The sequence below is a fragment of the Aedes albopictus genome, chromosome 1 (assembly GCF_035046485.1).
Source record: "Aedes albopictus strain Foshan chromosome 1, AalbF5, whole genome shotgun sequence".
In the NCBI taxonomy this organism is placed as follows: domain Eukaryota; kingdom Metazoa; phylum Arthropoda; class Insecta; order Diptera; family Culicidae; genus Aedes; species Aedes albopictus.
In genome coordinates, this window is record NC_085136.1 from 98,964,821 (window position 1) to 98,987,339 (window position 22,519).

General features: G+C 38.5%; 1 protein-coding gene across 2 annotated transcripts in view; it reads right to left on the reverse strand.

Annotated features, from left to right (window-relative positions):
- The window catches only part of LOC109398413 (uncharacterized), a 286,366-nt gene extending 270,923 nt beyond the window's left edge, over positions 1–15,443 (reverse strand). The window contains exon 1 of one of the 2 annotated variants that reach the window (XM_062845077.1): positions 14,459–15,443. The gene's annotated coding sequence lies outside the window, so the exon portion shown is untranslated. The remainder of the gene's footprint in view (positions 1–14,458) is intronic. The other variant, XM_062845078.1, reaches the window with a different exon arrangement.
- Positions 15,444–22,519: the final 7,076 nt, after the last annotated feature.

Here is a 22,519-nt window from a genome sequence, read left to right on the forward strand (position 1 = left end):
AATGAGAACGGTCTATGACTCATCGATTTCATTGCCTCCAAGAGAACGATCATAGCTCATTCTTTAAGCACAGCTCCCTTGACCTTTTGGAGCCGATTTGTTTCGCCGCTGTCCTCGCTGGTGTCGAACACGTTTGTTATGCTCGGTTTCATCGCCGGGGTCATATATGACCCCTCCGGCTCCAAAGGGTTAATCATTATACCTGAAGATCACCTGAGTAGATGGACACTCAAAATTTTTCAGAATGAATTACAGGGAAATATCATAGTTGGCCCATTTCGGGTCTGTCACTGGTATTGGCGTCACTGGCAACCAAGGATGTTTTCGATCACTTAGCAATCGTTTGACTCATTTGTTCACAACTCAGTTCAGAATCCCTATATTGGAATGTTGTGTTCGGCAAAGTTGTAGATTAGTGTTTTTCCTATAATTATCACCAAGGACGCCATATTCTAACTCTAACATTTACGTCATAAAAGTGTTAGTACCAGCTACTCATACTAAACGATCGGATTTTTCGATCGTTTACTATGAGTAGGTGGTACGAGCGCTCTAGCGCCGTATATATAAAAGTTAGAATATGGCATCCTTGCTGATAATTGTTGAAAAATAGTTATTTATGTAACGAGTTTATGCAAAAAGTTGTTTTTTTTTTTCAGCACGAGTCGTACATTTATCTAACGAGGCTTGCCGAGTTGGATAAATACGAAGAGTGCTGAAAAATCGAGTTTTGCAACGAGTTCCATACAAAATTTTATGCAATGATTTTTTTCATTATAGAACTCATTTGAGTTGCATAATGATCATAATGCAACTCAAATAAGTTGCATTATGAACATTATGCAACTATTTTTCATTATGCAACTCATTTCAGTTGCATATTGAACTGGCACAGAAAAGTTGGTCATTATGATACTGAAATGAGTAGTATAAAATAGGAATTATGATACTGAATTGCATAATAGTTATTTATGCAACGAGTTGCAAAATGATGATTTTTACAGCACGAGTCGCCCATTTATCCAACGAGGCTTGCCGAGTTGGATAAATACGAAGAGTGCTGTAAAAATCGAGTTTTGCAACGAGTTGCATACAACATTTTTTTGCAATGATCAAAATTATTCACTAGAATATAATCATTTCCATCAATATCATTGTGCTTCTCGGTGGTTGAATGGGAACGACCACGTGCTCCCACACGAAATCTGAATCAAGCAAGCCGTGCTATAACCATCACATTTTTCAAGTTTTTACTGTGGTAACACAGGTTGTCAATCAAACAAATGCATTATGATTCATAATGTTACCCAAATGAGGTGCATTATGAACCATAATGCATTTGTTTGGATAGTACGGAAAAGTAGGCCGTTAGGATATTGAAACGGCAAGTATAAAATGAGTTTTATAGTGCCAAATTGCAAAAAAAAATTTATGCAATGATTTTTTGATAATGCAGCTCATTTGTGTTGCATAATGTTCATAATGCAACTCAAATAAGCTGCATTATGAACATTATACAACTATTTTTCATTATGCAACTCATTTCAGTTGCATAATAAACCAGTTCGGAAAAAAATGGCCATTATGATACCAAAATGAGTTAGATAAAATGTAAATTATGATACTGAATTGCATAAACACTAATCTACAACTTTGCCGAACACAACATTCCAATATTAGGTTTCTGAACTGAGTTATGGACAAATGAGTCAAACGATTGCCAGGTGAGTGAAAACATCCCTGCTAGCAACCATTTTTCCACGATAGCAGATCAAATCTGCAAACTGCAACAACAAGATTCGTAGGAGCATATACCTATAGTATGCAGGTGTTCTGTCGTTTGAAATAATCTTTCATAGTTTCCATGCATACAACGTAATAAAACCAAGGGTCAAAAGTTTTCTGATGAATATCAGTCTTTCACTTTTTCTACTTTTATTGGCATTTGGAATATCCCCCGACTTTTCGCAGTAATCTATCGGGGAATCATACGAGTAAAGTTGGAAAAACTAATTTATTCTAGACATCTTATTCGCAAATATCTTAACAGTGTACGGTTCTAATCAATTTAATTTATGGAATTGCATAACACCAAATTACACAAATCTTGAAATTGTTATCGAACATCCGCAGTTATTCCGTTACGAATGAAAAAACGGAACCAAAAAAATCACCGCCTTCATTAAATAAATCGGTAAATAAATACCCCACCGAAAGCCGACAATCAACACCGTACCGGTGCGGAACGGAACCACTTCATCACATCACGGAATCCTACGAGGGAACAAAAAAATAACATAAACTGAACTGGAAATGGAAGCCAATGGATTCATGGACTTTTTCACCCTCAACGACGAACGACGACTCCGGTGTGGCGTCGACGGTGATGGCGTTGGCGATGATGATGATAATGATGATGATGAGAAATGTGATTATCACATTTACAGTCGGGCTTAGCCGTAGGGGTAAGCGCAGCGTCCAAATGTCTTCAGCGCACAGTTACCTCTCCACACACGCCACGGATCTGGTTGGGTATCAACAGCTCGCGTGTGAGTTGTAAAAATAATTGAGAAGTGTGGTCCGTAATCCATTTACAACGAGTGGAGGTGAACCGCCAATATCGTTCCTCTAGAATCAACACGGTGATGACAAACACTTTCCCAAATTCGGTTTCAAGCAGATCGAACAGATGGTTTTCACTTTGTAGCAATAATCAACTAGATGATACCGTAGACTTATGTAGCATTGATATTGTTTTTGAACATAAAATTCTCCTATTTTAATCACAAAATATTTGATTTGTAGAAATCTCTGGAGGAATACTTGGAGGAATCTCCGAAGGAGTTCCTGGAGGAATCTTCGAAGGAGTTTCTGGAGGAATCTCCGAAGGAGTTCCTGGAAGGATCTCCGAAGGAGTTTCTGGAGGAACCTCCGAAGGAGCTCCTGGAGGAATCTCCGAAGGAGCTCCTGGAGGAATCTCCGAAGGACCTCCTGGAGGAATCGCCGAAGGAGCTCCTGGAGGAATCTCCGAAGGAGCTCCTGGAGGAATCTCCGAAGGAGCTCCTGGAGGAATCTCCGAAGGAGCTCCTGGAGGAATCTCTCAAGGAATTCCTGACGGAATCTCCGAAGGAATTCCTGACGGAATCTCCGAAGGAATTCCTGACGGAATCTCCGAAGGAATTCCTGACGGAATTTCCGAAGGAATTCCTGATGGAATCTCCGAAGGAATTCCTGACCGAATCTCTCAAGAAATTCCTGACGGAATCTCCGAAGGAATTCCTGACGGAATCTCCGAAGGAATTCCTGACGGAATCTCCGAAGGAATTCCTGACGGAATCTCCGAAGGAATTCCTGACGGAATCTCCGAAGGAATTCCTGACGGAATCTCCAAAGGAACTGCTGACGGAATCTCCGAAGGAATTCCTGACGGAATCTCCGAAGGAATTCCTGACGGAATTTCCGAAGGAATTCCTGATGGAATCTCCGAAGGAATTCCTGACCGAATCTCTCAAGGAATTCCTGACGGAATCTCCGAAGGAATTCCTGACGGAATCTCCGAAGGAATTCCTGACGGAATCTCCGAAGGAATTCCTGACGGAATCTCCGAAGGAATTCCTGACGGAATCTCCCAAGGAATTCCTGACGGAATCTCCGAAGTAATTCCTGACGGAATCTCCGAAAGAATTCCTGACGGAATCTCCGAAGGAATTCCTGGAGGAATCTCCAATTAAATTTCTTGGATGAATCTCCGAAGGAATTCCTGAAGGACTTACTGAAGGAATATCCGGAGGAATTCCTGAAGGAATCTCCGGAGAAATTCCTGGAGGAATCTCCGAAGGAATTTCTGAAGGAATCTACGAAGGAATTCCAGGAGGAATCTCCGAAGGAATTTCTGGAGGAATCATAATAGCAGAGTTATCGAGATGGTTGATTTCTAGATTCAAGTAGACGTACCTGTGTTGGCTAGTTCCACCCTCTTTAACAGTAAATGCGAAATTAGACACAAAACGCTTTGTTTTGGTGCTCTATTTCAAACCAATTTAATACCCATAAATCACCCGGTTTAAATCCGATCCGGTTCTTCATAGCCGTGCGTGGAATGAATTCAATTTGAAGCCGAAAACGGGTGTAGAGTAAGCCATAAACGCCGTGGCCTTGATAGACGGTCGTAGTTTTTTTTTTTTCGGAGGTGTCCGCAAGTGATACATATGGATGCGAAAAGACTTAAATTTGCCACTAATTGGACTACTTCTGGCAGGTGCAACGGACACGCACAGTTAGAGAATTAGGTGAGTTTAGCGGAGATTAGAAACAAAAAGTTTTGAAGACAGAGAAGGAAGCAACTCATTATTCACAGTGAAAACTGTCTTTCGGCAGATAAGTTCGTAGTACGGCTTCACTTCAAGTTCAAATGTATGAAAACATGTGATAAAGATGAAGAGTTGAAGTTCCACGTGGAGTTTGGATCCAATGTTTCATTAACTTAAATGCAGTAAACGATGTCACTCCAAGGAAATTTCCGATGATAAATATTAGAAACTAACGAGCACCATCTCGCCGCTGTATGCACCACTCATAAACATACCTACGTCAATATAGACATAAACGACACCGTTCCACAAGTTGGTTACTGAACGACCCAGTGCAATGGTTAGAAATGGACCTAGCACATCTATGTGACTCAATGTTGATGATGCTCAGCTCCAACCGAACCGAAGTTGGCTTTGGCTTTTGGAAATGAAAGTGAAGCGACGGTGGTAGTAGCCCAGCTATCTGTCGGCTCTCCTAATGAGAAGGAGAGAACGGATGAAATAAAATATTTTATTTACCTTGCTCTGGGTTTCTGCGCCTAGTCTTGGGTTGGGTACCTTCAGGGGCAATCAAGCTGAAGAAAATGACCAAACGCTCTTGGTCAGTTGGTGGGTCATAATTGTCCAACTACTAGGGCGATCATCATCTGGTGAACGTGTGCGCCCATTCGGTTCAACTGTCTATCTATCTATCTGGTTGAGGTTTGCAGAGAAAGTATTTTTGTGGCTGGGAATTTTCGGGTGTTGGTTTTAATAGCTGGCAAATTTGATTTCAGAATCAGAGGTTGGGCAGTTTGACGTCAGTCGAAAAAACAACGTTCGAAGAATTTGAAAATTGCCGCAACTGTCTTTAGGTTGTGACTTAAAGATTCATCATGAAAATCAAACAGCAATTAGTTTCCAACACAAATGAAATATTGTTATTCATGAAAGATAAATAAAATATACGAAAGTCTTCGACTGGAAATATCCCTTACATCCCTTTCGGGACAGATCATACAAACCACCCAAGAAACAATTTTTGCTTTAAGAAATGTTTCTCAAAGCAACGTTATTAAACTGGAAGTCGTATTATATTTGAATAATTTTGAAATAAAACTGTTCTTCAACTCTTGTTCGCCCAAAAATGAGAATCTATTCAACGTCAACCGTTCTATAAGCACGATGAAATGAATGTTTATCCAATGATCGTACATCGGTTGTGAAACTCTTGTTCAACGTTAGAACCATCAGCAATTTATACAAACATCATAAACTTTACTTAAACGTTTATTAAACAATGTTGTATGACGCTATTTGTTTAATCATTTAAGAATGGTTTTAGGAACCGTAATTGTGCACTAGCAGCATAGCGCATAATAACAAGCTTTCTTCGATATTTATTCCACCATAATACAATCAAAACATGCTGGAGCCGTGATACAACTTACGAAATTTATTTCTATTTATAGATATGATTTTATAATTGCTACAAAAACGATTCTTAAACGTTTCTTCAACATCATGTTACATCATAGAACAATAAATGCATTTGTGTCTGGAATAGCTCTCTCTGATTATGTACCCCCAACATCTTTATTTTATTAAATTTTATGGGACAAATCACATCAATGGAAAGACTCGAACTCTGGATCTTTGGGTTCACACTCGTCTGCATCCGCTCTGCTTCAATCTGAATTACATGAATCCGCAGATTTAAAGCAGTATATAAATATTCAATTCCTGAGTCGAATACATTAGCGTTCATATGCTGCTTAAACATTGCTTACATATTTTATTCAACTAATTATCTTCATAAACATTGAAGTTTATCAATGTTTGAATAATTGTAACCGCAACGTTTAATCATAAGGCATGCATGCTAATTATTTTGCTAGTCTGTCAGTAATTCACGGTGTTGTGTTGTAAGACTGGTATCGCTTCGAACTTTTTTTTATGTGAACGTCCAAATAAGTGAACTTTATTTTTTTTTCACTGCTCCTGTTTTGTGCCGGGAGGAGAATGTGTAAAACTTGTGTATATCTCCAGGCAGCTATAGGATATGGACATAAGGAAGATAAGCCCGGTTTGACCGGTGGTAACAAAGTGGGTAGAGTACAGTATGCGGCAGGAAAAAATGCGAAAGTGTTTTTCAACTTCAAACCTCATTTTCGTCCATTTGACATTAACCAATCTATGTTTCAACGTTCCATGATCTATAATAGGCTAGTTTTCTGAAAAGTTAATTAAAAAATTTCCCATTTTGGTCACTAACCTTTACAAGGCGGCGCCTGAAGATGAAGACAACCAGAATTTTCAAACCGCAGAAAATCACACAGGTCGCTAAATTTCGCATCTGATAAAGCAAAATTTTTGATATTCTCTACAATATCATCAAATATATGTACTTATTTCATTTGGTATGTGAAACTACATGGCTCTGGATCAGTGTGGTCTGGTTGTTCATCGAATTTGAGCTAATTTTGTTACTATTATAATCATTTTGTTTAATGACCATTGGGCGCGCAGTTTATTGATATCCACTTATTAGGCCTACATTATCACATGTTAAACATCAAATATGTTCATTTTTATTTTTCAGTGCTAGAATGTAGACATTGACTGATACACTGTCATGAAAAAATAGTCATATATATCCCATATTTAGCGTGTAATAGTGCCTTGACTTTTCGCATTTTTTCCTGCCGCACCCTGTAGATTGTCAATACCAACTAGAGGAGCCGCCCAGGATCCACTTCAGCTGCTTTTTCTGGTGTTTTTGTTATCGATTTTGCTGCCGTTGGAGCGTGTAGGGTAAAAGGTGAGTCAGAATGTTTTCAAAAGTGTGAAGAGTGTGATTTTTAAAGCTGCTACAAGAAGTTTGTTTGGTCTTCAAGCTTGTAGCCGCGGTTGCTCTTTTTAGGCTTCTAATCAACAATCGTGTTTACAAAAACGGGCAGGGCGAACAACGATAATTAAGTGACACAGTACCACTGTTAATCAACATTGCTTGAATAAAAGTGTAACATTTGTATTACAGAAACATGGTAATATCTTGTTGTTAATCTATATCAGTGTAGTCGAATAAAATGATCAAGCAAAAGTTGTTAAAGTTTAAATAGGCTACTTGTTCCATTGAAGATCTTATGTGGAATAACGGCATCTAAGACGTTGGAAGCAGCTTGTATTCTATCATTATTAGAGCACTATTGGACAGAAGATGTGAATACTTAAGCAACTGTTTTTTAACTTTTATACCATTGGTTATTCAATGAGCAGAAATATATTTAACTAACGTGCAGTTTCCACTGCATGAAACATTTATTCGCCATTTTGTTCAACATAAACTCTTGTACAACTGTCGGCGCCTTTGTAGCACATTTAATCAACTGACATGCTTATTGATGATTTTGAATTGTTACTTGGGCAGTATCTTTAATTTTGGATTTTTCAGTTACAGTATCGGAAAAACAATAATACCACCGGTCCTATTTCATACAAAATGGCAAAGTTTGACAATATGGTACTCGGTTTCTATTGAACCGATTAGGCTGAAAATTTGGTAGTGAACATTGAATCACGTGAATTTTGATTTGAATTAAATTGATTGAGTTCTCTTCACTACTTCCAATATTACAGATATACGGTGCGACAAAGCAATAACACCAGATTTTAGTGACAGTTATTTGTGATCAGTTAAATAAAAACGTCCCCAAGTTTAAATGGCATCCATAATTGGGGTACTAGTTTATCAATCATCAAGCATCAGATACTCCAATGGTAATGGTAATCCAAAAGTGGTCATATTATTTGGGGGTTTTGTATATCTGTAACTTTTGATGTATTTAACAGAACTCAATCAATTAAATACAAATCAAAACTCACGCAACTCCATGGCGACTGTGACAGATGAAAAATGGCTGGTGGTCTTATTGTTTTGTCCGACACTGTATACATATCAGCAGATGTGAAAGGAGTTCTGATCCTGTGTCATTCTTCAAAATTAGCTTTACCATAAAGGTTTAGGGATTATGCAACTAGCAAGTAAATTTCACGGAAATACATTGAAATATTTCCAGCGTTCCGCATAGATTTTGACGAACTGATGTTGAAATGTTTTTAAAAATCCATGTACACAATAGAAACATTCGTTCGATGAAGAAATTGAAATTTTAATTGGGAAGAGAAAGTCACGTGCTCCGGTAAGAATCGAATCCCATTGACTCCCCCAATTCGTTAGAAGGGTGCTTTTATTCCTCCAAGCTACAGTAATACAGAGCCATCTCTGTAGTTTGGTGACGTAGAGCTTAACTCGATTCCATTATGACGTAAAGTTTGTTTCTTTTCGCAATCTGTCCTTGAGATGACTATAGTTTACTCCGTTTGTCCATTATGTCCTGAAGTCAGTTTATGTAATGGAAAGCTAAGCAAAGATGAATTATATGATCCTAATATGTTGTATTTCTCAAGCTATTTTCCTAAAAAAAATTTCGTGAATATAACAAAAACATGCTTGTGGATTCCAAGAAAAACCATATAAGAATTTCTTAGTATTTAAAACTGCTGAAGACATCTATATATATAAATGCAGTGGCATACGTGGGACACCGCATAACTTGCGAACGGAAGGTCCGATTTTGGTCGTCTTAGTTTTGTTGTGTTAGTTTTCACAAAAGGAAGGTTTATGATGCATAAAACTTGCATAAATAAAGCTTTTTTAAATCGATTTTGCATTGATTTTTCACATTTTGAACGAGGACATGAACTAAAACGTCAAAAAACGTATTAGACAAGACAAAGTTTGCCAGGGGTAGCTAGTTTATAATAAAACTTCTTGTGGCATTTGCAGGATATTTCATGAATAAATAATTGGAGAAATCTCGTTCAATCCTTAGAGGTTCTCGGACGAAATCTCGGATAGTATTCCTGCCACAATCTCAAGGAAGAAAACAAAGTAGATGTTCGCTCAGTGCAAACATTTCAACTACAATGCTGTTTAACTGCAAGTCCGCTAAGGGCAACAATTTTGAAATTCAAATTGAAATGCAACAGCGCTGCGCTGTTTTTAGCATGTACTTTTGTTTCAGTGCGATGTTCCCACATTGGCTGCATTCTGCAGCAACTGACAGTTCTTTGACGTCTGTCAACGAAACGTAAACATGTTGCAATTTCCGAACGTCTACTGTATTAGTAGAATACATTCACATCATTATAGGATATTAACAGTTGATGCACAGAAAAACAGTTACGTCTCTTAGAAGAAGTTCATTAAAACACTTGCCCAATATATTTTTCATGACACGCTGCCAAACGAGTATCTATCGATCGGGCTTGACGAGTAGAAGTCAAAAATAGATATTTGACGCCATTTTGAAATCCAAGATGGCAGACCATAAATCCAAGATGACGGACCATAATCCAAGATGGCGGCCATGGAATGGTGGTTTGAGCTATGGTGGTTTGAGCTATGATATCTTGCAATATGGATATCAATCGATCGGACAGGATGCGTAGAAGTTAAAAATCGACATTTGACGCCATTTTGAAGTACATTTTCGTAACATTTATCCATGGAACCTGAGATCTACATGAACCTTAAACACTTTCTTAAAGTACCGTTGAAAATTGGTGAGAGCACACGATTCAGCTTAAATCTATTTTGACAGAGCAAAACATGAAAGATCATACGTTATATTGAAAGCTATGAAACTAATAAACCTAGCAAATGTCATGTGGCAAAGATGAGAAACTAAATTAAAATTCAAGTTATGGAATAGAACTTGACTTACCTCTCTTCAGCTCAGTGTTTTTCTTTTTAAGATAGCTACTGTTTTTATTTGAATGGCTTCTTTGTTTTTCATTCCATTCCAAATACATTCTAAATTTGTAGATTGTGTGGAAAACACAATGGCACTCTATGCCGTAGGAACGTATCAATAATTTTTATGTTTAGGTATACTATGTATGCTTCGGAATTCCAGCTTTTTGTCAGTACATATTTGCATATGGCTTTTATGTCACCTGGAATCTCTTTTCCTTCAGCATGATCTGTGGAACACCGGCACGTTTACCCATTCGGCTATATAGGCAAATCCGACGGAAGCTAACGATCCCTCTGCATCTGGTGGCAGGAATGAGAACCCTACGAAAACGTGACTCCGCCAAAAAGTGCCATGGCGCAGCATAGGCAAAGTGCACTTTTTTCACTTTTTCGTATCGAATTCCTCATCGTAGATAAACAAACGAGCACTTTTTGGAAAGAAAATTTAATTCTCTTTCAGATGCGCTTAGATCCGGTACGAACAATTTATGTGATTAATTTGAGGAGCTCTTGCTATGCATCTTCCGTTTTTTTTTTTTTTTTTGAAAGCTGGCCAATCCGGTATCTGTCGGCGGCGTGGGCATGAAGAATGATGATGATGGAAGCCATTGCAAATGGAAAATAGCAACTTCTAGAGCAAAAAATGAGTAAAATTGGACGGCAAAAAATGACCTTTTGATGTAAACAAACAATTTTCTCCTTATCTCACCAAGCGCCTCTGCAATTGGGGGTAATCCGAATTATCCTATGGGACTTTACATTTGCTTCAGTCCTCCTAAATGATTGAACCCGAGCAAAGCCGGCAATTCAGCTAGTATTCAATATATCTGGAATTTTTATTTTTCATTAATTAAAAAAAGCAAAACAACAATATTTGAAATTGTTGATAGCAAAAATTAATTTTACGGGTAAATTTTAATGGAAAAAGTTAAAAGGTATGTTTTATCTTACATCCAACCGAACTTTTTAAGAAACTTTGCCGTCTTCAACCAGATGTTACACAGGCTGAAGCATCATTTAAATCAGCGAAAATGCCATATATACAGGTTTATCTGTTTTATATAAATTTTTGAGCATCCGTACAGATTTCCTTTATATAAAGGGGCTACACCCGATTCTTTTTTGCACGGGTCTGGTTTTCGCTATAACTCAGTCAATTTTCATCCGATTTTCATGAAATTTTGTACACATGTAGGCACGTGTAACTACTATCAGTGTTCGAAATTTCATGAGAATCGGTTAAAAATGACTGAGTTATATCAAAAACCAGACCCGTGCAAAAAAAGAATCGGGTGTATTTCGTTTTGAGATAAAGAGGCTATTTATATTTGTATGGGATCAGATTTTTCAAAAAATCATCTGGCATCCCTGTATATGAGAAACAATGGACAGCACACGAATACTCCAGTGGTCTAGAGGAGAATTTACCGTTTGAAGAAATGTTTTCACTGGTAGGAGCGTGAATCCACATATTATGAATTTTCAGACTATACATGTACCTTTAATAACATTCCAAAAGGATTTTTTTTTTAATATTTTTTATTAAACCCTCCTAAGATGTTAGGATTTCCACACCACGATGGCGTAGTTCACGACCAGCGTGCCTGTCTGGGTCATATTGACCTACAAGAGGTTAAGAGCGGTTCTATGTAGTAAAAAAATATGTACATTTCTGTTATTGAAGATTGTATGTAGAAACAATTTTCAGTATCGAAAATTTTAAAAATTGTTTCCGTCTGCTTGTTTTGAAAATCGATAAAAATAAAATTTGATAAAAAAAATTGTAGATGCTCTTGACTATCCTACGCTACTTGGATAATTTGGAGGGTGTAAGTCACCTTTTTATTAAAACATAATAAAAATAATTGAAGGGTACATTTTTTGGAAAATTGAAATAATATGGTGTATAACGTTGCGGGAGATGCTGTCGCATATCGTATCTATCAGCAGACAGCAGAGATTTTGTTATTTTGACAATTTTTTCACTTTACTTTTGAAACAGGTGTATGAAAAAAAAAATAATGATTTTTCTAACTTGCAAATGGTTTGTTGAATTGAAATGATGTATTCGAACATTTTTCTGGATATTTCAACGACTTCCAGAATACAAAAAAAAACACTGAAAGTAATATTCATCGCGGACCTGTGGGAAATATAATATAATTTCAATTTTCCAAAAACCTTACCGGTTGTTCTTTTTTTACTTTTTCTGTAGAAAACTGACTTCCAGTCTCAAATTTTGCCAAGTAACCTTGGATGGTCAAACGATTCTAACTAACTACCGGAGGTACCAGGCACCCCCCCCCCAGAGAATATTGGTGCTTTACTGTGAGATTTGGGGCGATGAATGAAAATGAATGAAAATTTGATATTTTCCGAGGGGGCGGGGAGTGACATAAAAGAAAATCGAAAATGTGTCAGCCTTAATAATACGACATAACGATCAATAACCTTGAATGCAATTCTAGCCAAACATAACGGCCGACCCATGCAGCGAAGCCATATAGTATCAGTAGGTCGGCTCTAGAGGCACGTTCTCCTCCATTCGGGAAATTTGTGCCATTAGTAAGTAAGCCATATAGTAAGTTGAGGAACTGAGGCGGCAGAAGGCCACCGAAGTTGCTGATATCCAACGCGCCGTATATGCATCGTTTCGGTTCTAGGCAAACCACAGGTCCAAGAATTTGCCTGGTTAAAGGTAATACGAGACACTATGCCTTTTTAAAATCCGACGAGCGTTAACAAGTTTGCCGTCTGTCTTGCTTGCGTAGTTTTGTGGTTCGGCATTTTATTATCTTCTATTTTTTTCTATTAATTGCAACCTTTGAATGCGATTTTTTTTTATAAAAACGGATTTTTTTGTGAGAAAACATCTTTTTATTGCAAGAGTAGATTTATGTGTTGTATTTAAGACATTTTTTATTGCTCGAAATTCATTTATTCATGGAAACTTTTTGATTCATTTATGCATATAGAAGTGCATGGAAGTGCATCTATGATTTTTTTTCTAACTTATTGTTGATTCCACCCTTTTTTATTAATCTTTTTTTTTTGGTTGTGCCGTTAACCATTTGAAAAATGGTTATTGCTAAAAAACAGTATTTCTTGACGAACATTGTCGCTCTGCTGTCAATATCCTCAATAGTCCTTTAAATTCGTTTATGCTCAAACTACTAAATATATCATACATAAAAATTATTTACAATTTCCAATTTTAAAAGGGAAATATATCTTATTTAAGGGTTTATCAAAATATGACCTCCTCACATTTCCAAAAAATGCGCAAAAATTTCCGCAAAAAAGCTAACCTACTGGGGACTGGGGATAGACAAAATGATCGGGACAGGCAAAATTTCCACTTTTCAAAAAATGGTAAAAAAACTGTAACTTTTTGAAAAGTGCATCAAAAAATCTAAAATTTTTACTTGAAGTTGATCAACTAGTTGTGTATCAATGGTCAAAATTTGGGAAAGATCGGGGTATTCTACATGAAGTTATAAAGAATCTAGAAAAAGTCATAATTATCCGATAACCAACTTTGAACTGTTATATCTCCGGATTCAATGAACCAAATGCTATGAAATTTTGAGCGTGAAAATTTAATAGTGTTCTACTAGGAACAAACAAGAACGAGATCTCCATAAAATCAAAATAATTTTCCTATGTGTAGTGTTAACAATGAATAAACCAAGGCTATCATTAGAAATTGAAGGAGAAGTATCTTACTCTTTACAAAATATACAGAAGAATTATTATTATTGTCTTCATTATCGAAACTTTCAGCAGGTGGCTGGTTCATTTCACACATGCAGTGAACAATTTATAAATAGTTATTGCGCGGACTTCACTTGTTATTACTCCTGCGCGTAAATCACTTGCTTGATTTTTTTTTGTGGGTCAAATAAATAATAATTTGACATAAGCTATTCAGTTTTGTAGCACATTTGACAATTTGTCATTGCAACATTTGTCTCAAACTATTTGGTCTGTGATTTCTATTTTCCAATTAGTTGTCCCATTCGTCGTTTTTGTTTCTAAGCCGTTTGTTGTGTTTCATGTTGATGCAACACTATTTTCAAGCACTGCCTTAACTTGATCATAATTAAATTCACTTTACAAGTACAATGTAGTTCTAATTGATCTCATGGTGGTATCACATTCTCTGATTGAACAACTCAAACCGATGAGCTCTTGAAAGCTTTCTTCATCAACTTTTTCTAGAGCAATTTATCGATATAAATTTTTCACTGCACATATCTTCATGTCAGTGCTCCTAAATGTTGCTTTTAAACTAACAGTCCAGTTAAACTACATACGATTCACTAATCCACACTCCACATCCAATTACCTGTTTGAAAAAGATGTCCCCTCGAACTAAAATATCCAGCAACGTCTTCGTCAAGAATGCACTCCGCACAGGAAATCCGTTAGTCTTGTGTTCAAATATCGAACAACTCGGGATCCACTTCACTGGCTTAATCCAATTAGTTTAACACTTTCACTTTCAATCCAGGCTTCCGCCGCAAACAGCTGGCTTCCCCGTGTATCAAGTATTCGTTCGTTCTTCCACCGGTTCTTCGTCCGCCTTCAATCAATCCAATCTCCAATCACTTTCGCTTTTCACACTCCAGAACTCAGAGTTGCCGTTCTCGGCTCGCTCTCGCACTCTCTTCGGTTCAAGTTTTCAACTCTTCCCCTCCTAGATTCACTCCCACCAGCGATTCCCCTTAGAACATCCACTAGGGCACGTGCGGGGCAGAACACCACTCCTAGAACGGGATCCCGAGTCGCGCGGAACTCCGGAAGATCACTGAACTCGCGCCAGACGAAAGCAGAAAAAAAAATCCGGATCGACGCGTATCCTGTTATCGCCGTCGTCGGTAGTCGTAGTCGTTGTAGTCTTCCTCGTCGCGCGGATCAACGGCCAATGTCTGTCTTAACGGTGCGGTTGTCTCGACAAGAGTGTTTTATTCACCTGTTTGCTTTCAGCGTTATACTTCATCGGGCGGATTGTGAACCCGGGGAACCCAAACTAACGCACGGCCACGACCGATCAAGACGATCGACCAAGACGACGACGACGATGATGTTGGGGAGAGAGTGAGAGATGAACCGAACATGTGTAAGCCCGCGCGCGTGATACCGCGAGAGCGCGGAGAAGGTTGCTGGCTGCGGCTGCGGCTGACTGGCCCCCCTGAGTCTGGGGTCCAAACCAGTCGCGGCGCAGTTGCAGGGAGTCAACGCGCTGGGGTCCTCCACAGGGCCAGTGGATGATGGGCAGGAGACAGGTAGGCAGTCAGGTTCAAGTTCGCTCTCACCGACGACGACGGTCGGGTCGACGATTACGGCGCGCGGCGGCGGAGCACTCTCACTTAAAATACTTTGGTCTGAAAGGCCTGAAAGACAGCGCATCGACTTGACGATTGCGAACAAAAATGTGTCATAATTATCGTTTAAATGGCCGTCGTTCAAATCGATATCCAAATTGGTTATTTAAAATTTGCATTCCGGACGAACGTAACCTTTGAACCCGGGTACATTCACTTCACAATTATGGTTATGAGAGGTTGAGATGAGACGCTTCCTTAGAAGCGCTTCTTAGAAGCAATCGAGAGAGAGATATCATGTGAATGATCCGAAATGAAAATGCAATATCCAAACAAATGCCAAATTTTTCAAATAATCTACTCTCTGAAGTTAAAATACAAAGTCAGACAAATTGAAATGCACCCGATTCTTCATTGCAGCAATAGATTTGTGAGTTTCAACTCCAAGATCTATTTGACGATTCCAAATAATAAAGATGTTACATTACAACCAGAGTCGTATATGATCATGCTCCGCAAATGCATGTCGAATCCTTTGCAATCCTCCTAAAACCACCTGAAACCCCTTGAAACTCTTCTTCAAACTTCGACCCTGAAGATTTTCAAAGAATGGTCAAATAACTGTAACTTTTTGAAAAGCGTATAAAAAATTCAAAATTTTTACTGAAAGTACTTTTAAAGTTTAGTTAAACTTTTTTCAAAGCTCAAGCTTATATAAATCATGAACGGTCAAAATTTCATTGCATTTGGTTCATTGAATCCGGAGATATATTACTTCAAAGTTGTCTATCGGATAATCATGCCTTTTACTATAAGCTTTTTTCATGTTGAACAGCCCGATCTTTCCCAAATTCGAAATATTGATACACAGCTAGTTGATTAACTTACAGTAAAAATTTGAGAAATTTGTGATGTACTTTATGAAAAGTTACAACTAGTTGACCATTTTTCAAAAAGTGAAAATTTCGGCAGAAGCAACTTCAGGAAAAAGGTAAAACTTCGGCAGAAGTAACAGAAATTATTCTATGGATTTTCTTCAGAGTTTTCTCGAGGGATTCCTTCAAAAACTTCGAAGATTTCCCATAGAAAATTCTATTTCATTATAAATTTCAGTGATTCGAGAGATACTCGCTTAAATTCATAACGTGGTCCTTTTAGGCAAGCCCGTGCACAAAGGGGGGGGGGTGTTTGGTTCTAGGCGCCCCTCCGCCTTTTACCGAAATTGGGAAAAACCCCTCCCTTGGCGCCACTTCTGTGCACGGGCCTGCTTTTAGGTATTCCTCAGTGTATGTTCCCAGAAATTTCTTCAGGATTTTCTCCATGGATTCTTTTAGGAATTTATTCAGAATTTTAAGAAAAAAACACTAAGGACTGAAGGAATTTATTCAAAAATGTCTTCGCAAAAAACATTTATAGAGATTTTCACATTCGTTTATCTAGGCTGTTTTCCAGATATTTCTACAGAAGTTCCGTACAGAATATGTCTATGGATTTTTCCAGGAATGCTTTTCAAAAAACCTTCAGAAATTTTATAAAAGATATCTCCTGTAACTCTTTTAAAAATTTCACATATTTTTTTTTCAGGAATTCCACTCCGCGGTTTCCAAGAAGGTTCTCGAAGTATTCTTCAAAAAATTTCTTCAAAAAATCCTTCAAGATTTTTTTTCAGAAATTTCCCTGGGATTTCATTTTCCAAGAACTCTAGCAAAAGATATCTTCAAAAGTTCTTCCATGGATTTTTTTGAGATTCCTCTAGGAATTCGTTTGAAAAATCCTCCTAGGATTTATTGGGGGCCCCCACATTTTAGGAGCCCCCACAAAAGCCGTTTTTGCTTGCTGAACATTAACTTTATTTTTCATTTTGCTGAAGTACGGTTCAAAAACAAACAAAAACTTATTTTCTTATCGCATTTGTACCTCCGACGGGCCTCCACATCCGCTCCGGCCCTGGGCGCCCACAATATTTAATCCGGGCCTGGGGACACTGGTCTGAGGAGTTTTTACCGGGATTTTTCTCATATTCTGCTCCTTCCACTATCCCTCACTCCAAATTTATTGTATTAAACTCCTTCCGACTTGACTTCTTCAAACTTTCTTCAGTTTTCGAATAACTTCTTGAAACTCGTCTATACTCTTTGAGCTTTGGCTTGCCAATGATTTAGAACAATGGCGCTTTACCATCCAGGCTCCCCGACCGAGGGTTTCCTGCTTTCACAATGTTTGCTCCATCATGGCTCCTTATACGTTACCCCTCATGGCCGCCTTATCCTTGCCTGCGAAGCCTAGTGGTGAGAAGCGGAACTATGTGGTGTGGCTGCTTGTTGTCCGGTGGGTGGTATTGTGTGATGCTCAGCGGTTGACCAAACATATTCTTGGTATTTTTTATCAACATTTAAAACGAAACACTACACCGCGAAAATCTCACAAATCTCGAACAGACAGACACACCACTGGTTACAAGTTAGAGCAAACATACGATGGTTGCTCGCCGCGTGACGTGAAAATCGTTGTCGGCGACATGAACGCGCAGGTAGGAAGGGAGGAAACGTACAGACCGGTAATCGGGCGAAACAGCCTTCACGCCGTATCGCATGATAACGGCCAGCGATGCGTAAACTTTGCAGCCTCCCGTGGTATGGTAGTCCGAAGAACCTTCTTCCCCCGCAAAGATATCCACAAAGCCACCTGGAGATCACCCGACCAACAAACACCTTGATGCGTCGAAGGAGTGCAGCAGCGGATCCCGTCGTGTATGTTTTCAGGTATAGAAGCCGTTGCGCATCCGTCAACCTTGGGTGATTGTGCAAGGAACTCACGAAAAGGTCATAAAATGATATCCATTCGGCGTAATCACCCGAGAAAGTAGGAAGCAATCCTTTCGGAAGATTTAGTTCAGGGATGGTAATATTGGCTTCCAAAACTGGACGAGGAGTCATCGGTAACGAATTGTCACGATTTTGAACTACCCGTATGAATTGTGTGACCGTTGCCTTCACTGCGTTATACCGTTTCTCCATTTCGTTGCCAGCCTGTATGAGTTCGTCCAGTAGTTTATCGTCAGTGCAGAGATTAACGCAGTCATCCAGCAGGTTGTTGAAGTCTTCCCTCCATTCCAAAAGGCTGTCCATCTCTGCGGTGAGGTCGTCGATCCCGGCAGTATCGGTGTTGAACTCGTTGATACGTGATCTTATTCCGTTGAGACGGGCTTCAAGAAAAATCCGCTTCTTCTTCAGATGATCCATAATCACTTGCACTTGCACTACTAGCACTTTACTACGATTAAATCCTGTCTACAGCGCCAACTTACTGTTGAGGCTCTTTCGAAAAGGATTGAGAACGCGAGCGAGGATGTTCGAATCCAACGGTTTATTTGCAACTGAAGCTTCAAATTCTAACTTTTCTTTATATATACCCTTCTACCCTATTATTATTGATATGGCATTATTGTTCCCCCTGTCTCCCTATTCAAAATCGCATACAATAAATTTGAATACATTGAATTGCAAACAATAATGTGAATGCGACTGAATTTATACATTGTGTCTGTTTGTTGACCTATCTGAAAATGCCTCTATGTGAATAATAGCAATGCGATTCTTGATTGGTTATTGTTCCTACCTATTTATATTAGGTAACCTAGATCATTTAAGGTTTAAAGGGATGGTTTAGTATGGTGGGTATGCGGTTGGCTGTGGAGAAATTCCAAGAAGCAGATGTGGTGTAAGAAAACACCCTGACGGCTTACTAGCGGCCGGAACAGGCCTAGTGGCTACAGCTTCTGATTCGTACGCAGCAGGTCCTGGGTTCAATCCCTGGACCATCCCTTTCCTCCTGCTTTGTATCTTTTTAAGTACTTTCTCGCTCCTCTCTACATATTCAACTCATGTACATTCATATGTTCGTTCAAAGCCATTGCTAGAATCAGAAACGGGTTGAAAAAAATCCTTTTCCCTTCCTTCCAAATTTCGCTGCACAGCAGAGGTGCCAGATATACAGATTTTTCTATATTACCGTCAAGGTACCATTCGCCGTGGATCTAAGAGGATTCGGGGCAAAAAAGGGCTGTCATTTGACACCAGTCTTATAAACATTGTTGGTGCCGCTTTTAATTGCCTGCATTATAGGTTAAAATTAACCCTTATGTGGCCGACAGGGTACCCGGGTACCCAGCCCCCATTTAAAAAGCACGGTGTAGAAAAAAGCAAAAAGTTTGTCGGACACATTACGGTTAAAGCAATATCCACAGAAGTAGAAAATTTTTCACAAAATTTGGTGATATAGTACAATTAGTAGAGGGTAGTAAGGTCGCCTGATTCCGTGGTAGGTCACCATTCACCGTGTATGAGAAATTTTATTCTATTTTGTTTAAAAATGAACAACCCAGTCAAGGGAATTTTCTTCGTTTAAATTCATTTCAAGTAATAACTTGCAACACACTTCAGTGTCAAAATGATACTTTTAAATGTTTGTAATGATCGTTTTGACATGGTAACACTACATTAGTGTTGTATTGGTGAAATTGAAGGGAAATTGTCATATCATTCAATCGTAATATGGAAATAATGAAAAAATATTCGAAGGCACACGGTGAATGGCGCCTTGACGGTATACAGATTTTTGACCTTCTATACAGACAAGATACAGAATACAGAAAAATACAGATTTTTTAAATTTCATACAGAATTCTCCAGAAAGCATAAAATATTCGAAAATTAAAGTTATTTTCAACAAATACAATTAAAATTTTATAAATTGCTGCTTTAACTAAAAAGAATTTATGAAAATTTGTGCATAAATAAATACCTGTAAAAATTTAAATCCGCCAAAAAACAGCACAGTTTTAATCATTTATATGGAATTCTTGGAATCTTGGTGTCTGCTGTACCCTCAAACACGGCGATGCAGAAAAGTCTATATTGATACAGATTTTTGATAAAATAATATGGTATCTCTGCTGCACAAACGCCCACGAGTTATGTAATCATGCGAGCTGTGCCGCAATAATAAAACATTCAATTCTATCACCTTACGCCTGGCATTCACGCACCAATAATGTGTGAGTCTTCTGCCAACCATATCCTACCAACACTCCGACATCCGCATGAATTTGTGCAGACGTAGAGGTGGTGTGGATGCAAATGATTGCAATTGGGTTCTTTAGGGATATCCGGATTATTTCATAATCGGATTCTCCGCCCCAAAATTAGTCTAAATCCAAAATGTCATTATTTTTGGAGTCCGGGAACTATTTTTAAAATGCATTTAAAGTTTGTATGGAGATTTTTTTTTGTTCGGGTCGAACTGTCATTTTATCGCTTGAACTGTCATTCTATCCAAGAAAATAAGAATTGTTTTGTTAATTTGACCATCAAAACAAAGGTATTGGAATTTAATAAAATCACGTAATATTCAGAAAAATGAGCTCTTTCGATTAGGCTATACAAAATAGCAATATTTTATTCATTAAACAACCCAATTATCACTCCCTTCCGCTTCACCACATTGACCTGCATCCTGACGTGGCAGGTGCCATTGTCGCCTACATAAAATAGAAGATCATCAACGCTCACACACTGTAGATGCCTGCTAACCTCGACAGATATCTCATTGGTTCCTTGTGTGAGTTTAGCTGGTCTGGCGATACTGAAGCAGCATCTACGGGCGGTCAATCAATCTCAAGACAAGCTCATGCTCGGTCAGAGAGCAGTTCCAGATCAATCAGGCAGCAGCGAGCAGCATAGTCTGGGAGATGTTCGGGAACATTCCATGGTAGTTTGTGAAGCGCGAAGCGTACCAAGCGGCTCTGGACACGTTCAATCCGTATCATCTGCGAACCTAGCCTGAAAGTACTGGGGAACCTTCAGTAGGTATTCCTATAAGCATTTTTAGCAAGTATTCCTATTGGAATTTGAGAAAAAAAATTAGGAGATACGCTATATTACAATTTTATGCGTTCTGTCTGAAGAAATTCTTTTGAGAATCTCTCTAGAGAAATTCCTAAAGGATCTCCGGAAAAATTTCAGAAAATAATCCCCAAACAAAGGTCTGAGATAAAAGTTGAGAAGCATTTCCATGTGGAAGAATCTCTTAAGAATTTTAGAGGAGAAATGTCGAGATATAAAACCTTGGGCATTATTAAAGGTTGCTGCATTTTTAAGGATACTTTGGAAGAATTCCAAAAATCCCCCCTATTGGAATTCACAGAAGAATTTTTTGAGAGATTCCTAGAAAATAGAAGTTGTAATAGTAGAACCAGAGAATCAAAATTCAACCATCGGGCAACATTAATGACAATGTCGCAACCTGTATTTGTTGCGACTCAAGCAGCACACAAGTCACAAAGGAGTGTCGACAGCGCAGTTTTTTGGTTGGACACGAGTCATTTTCAAGTTATTCTACCTTTGAGTTAAAAAAAACATGAATGTAGCTCCCGTACAACCAAAAACCTGCGCTGTCGACACTCCTTTGTGACTTGTGTGCTGCTTGGGGACAATTCACCTAATGCGACATAAGTTTGTCCCAATTTGAAAATAATAGGATAAACATCGTACACCATGAGTTTAGGGATTTTTAAGCCTCGCATTGCGAGTTTCGAACGGTAACTTCGAGTCTGTAAACACTGCAAGTCTACTGAAGATCTACCATCAAACAGTTTCGACTTTGGGTTAGTAATAATTCATTATTCACGAGTTGAAAAGTACGCAACAAATTCAGCTTCCGTTTTGTCTGCAACAAAAATTTTCGAGTTCATGTCATTACCTTTTACCAGTAGGGATAAAGAGTAATCGTCGCGCCTTCTTTGTTGCTTGTTTTTTGCCTCTTTTGTCTGACAATTCTCTTCACTGAGTATTCTGAATTCTGAAAGAATTCAAATCCGAACTTCTAGAGCAATTCTGAAAAGAATTTCTGAGTGAATCCCAAAAAAAACATCACTGAAGGAATTTCTAAATGAGCACCTAGAGGAGTTTTTGAGGAAACCCGTGAACTAGTTCATAGTGTTGTTTTATATCTGTATAAACGAGGTTCTTAGCCCCAGGCTAGTTCATCTCGGGACCCACGCTTTACTTTCCTTCCGAAGAATG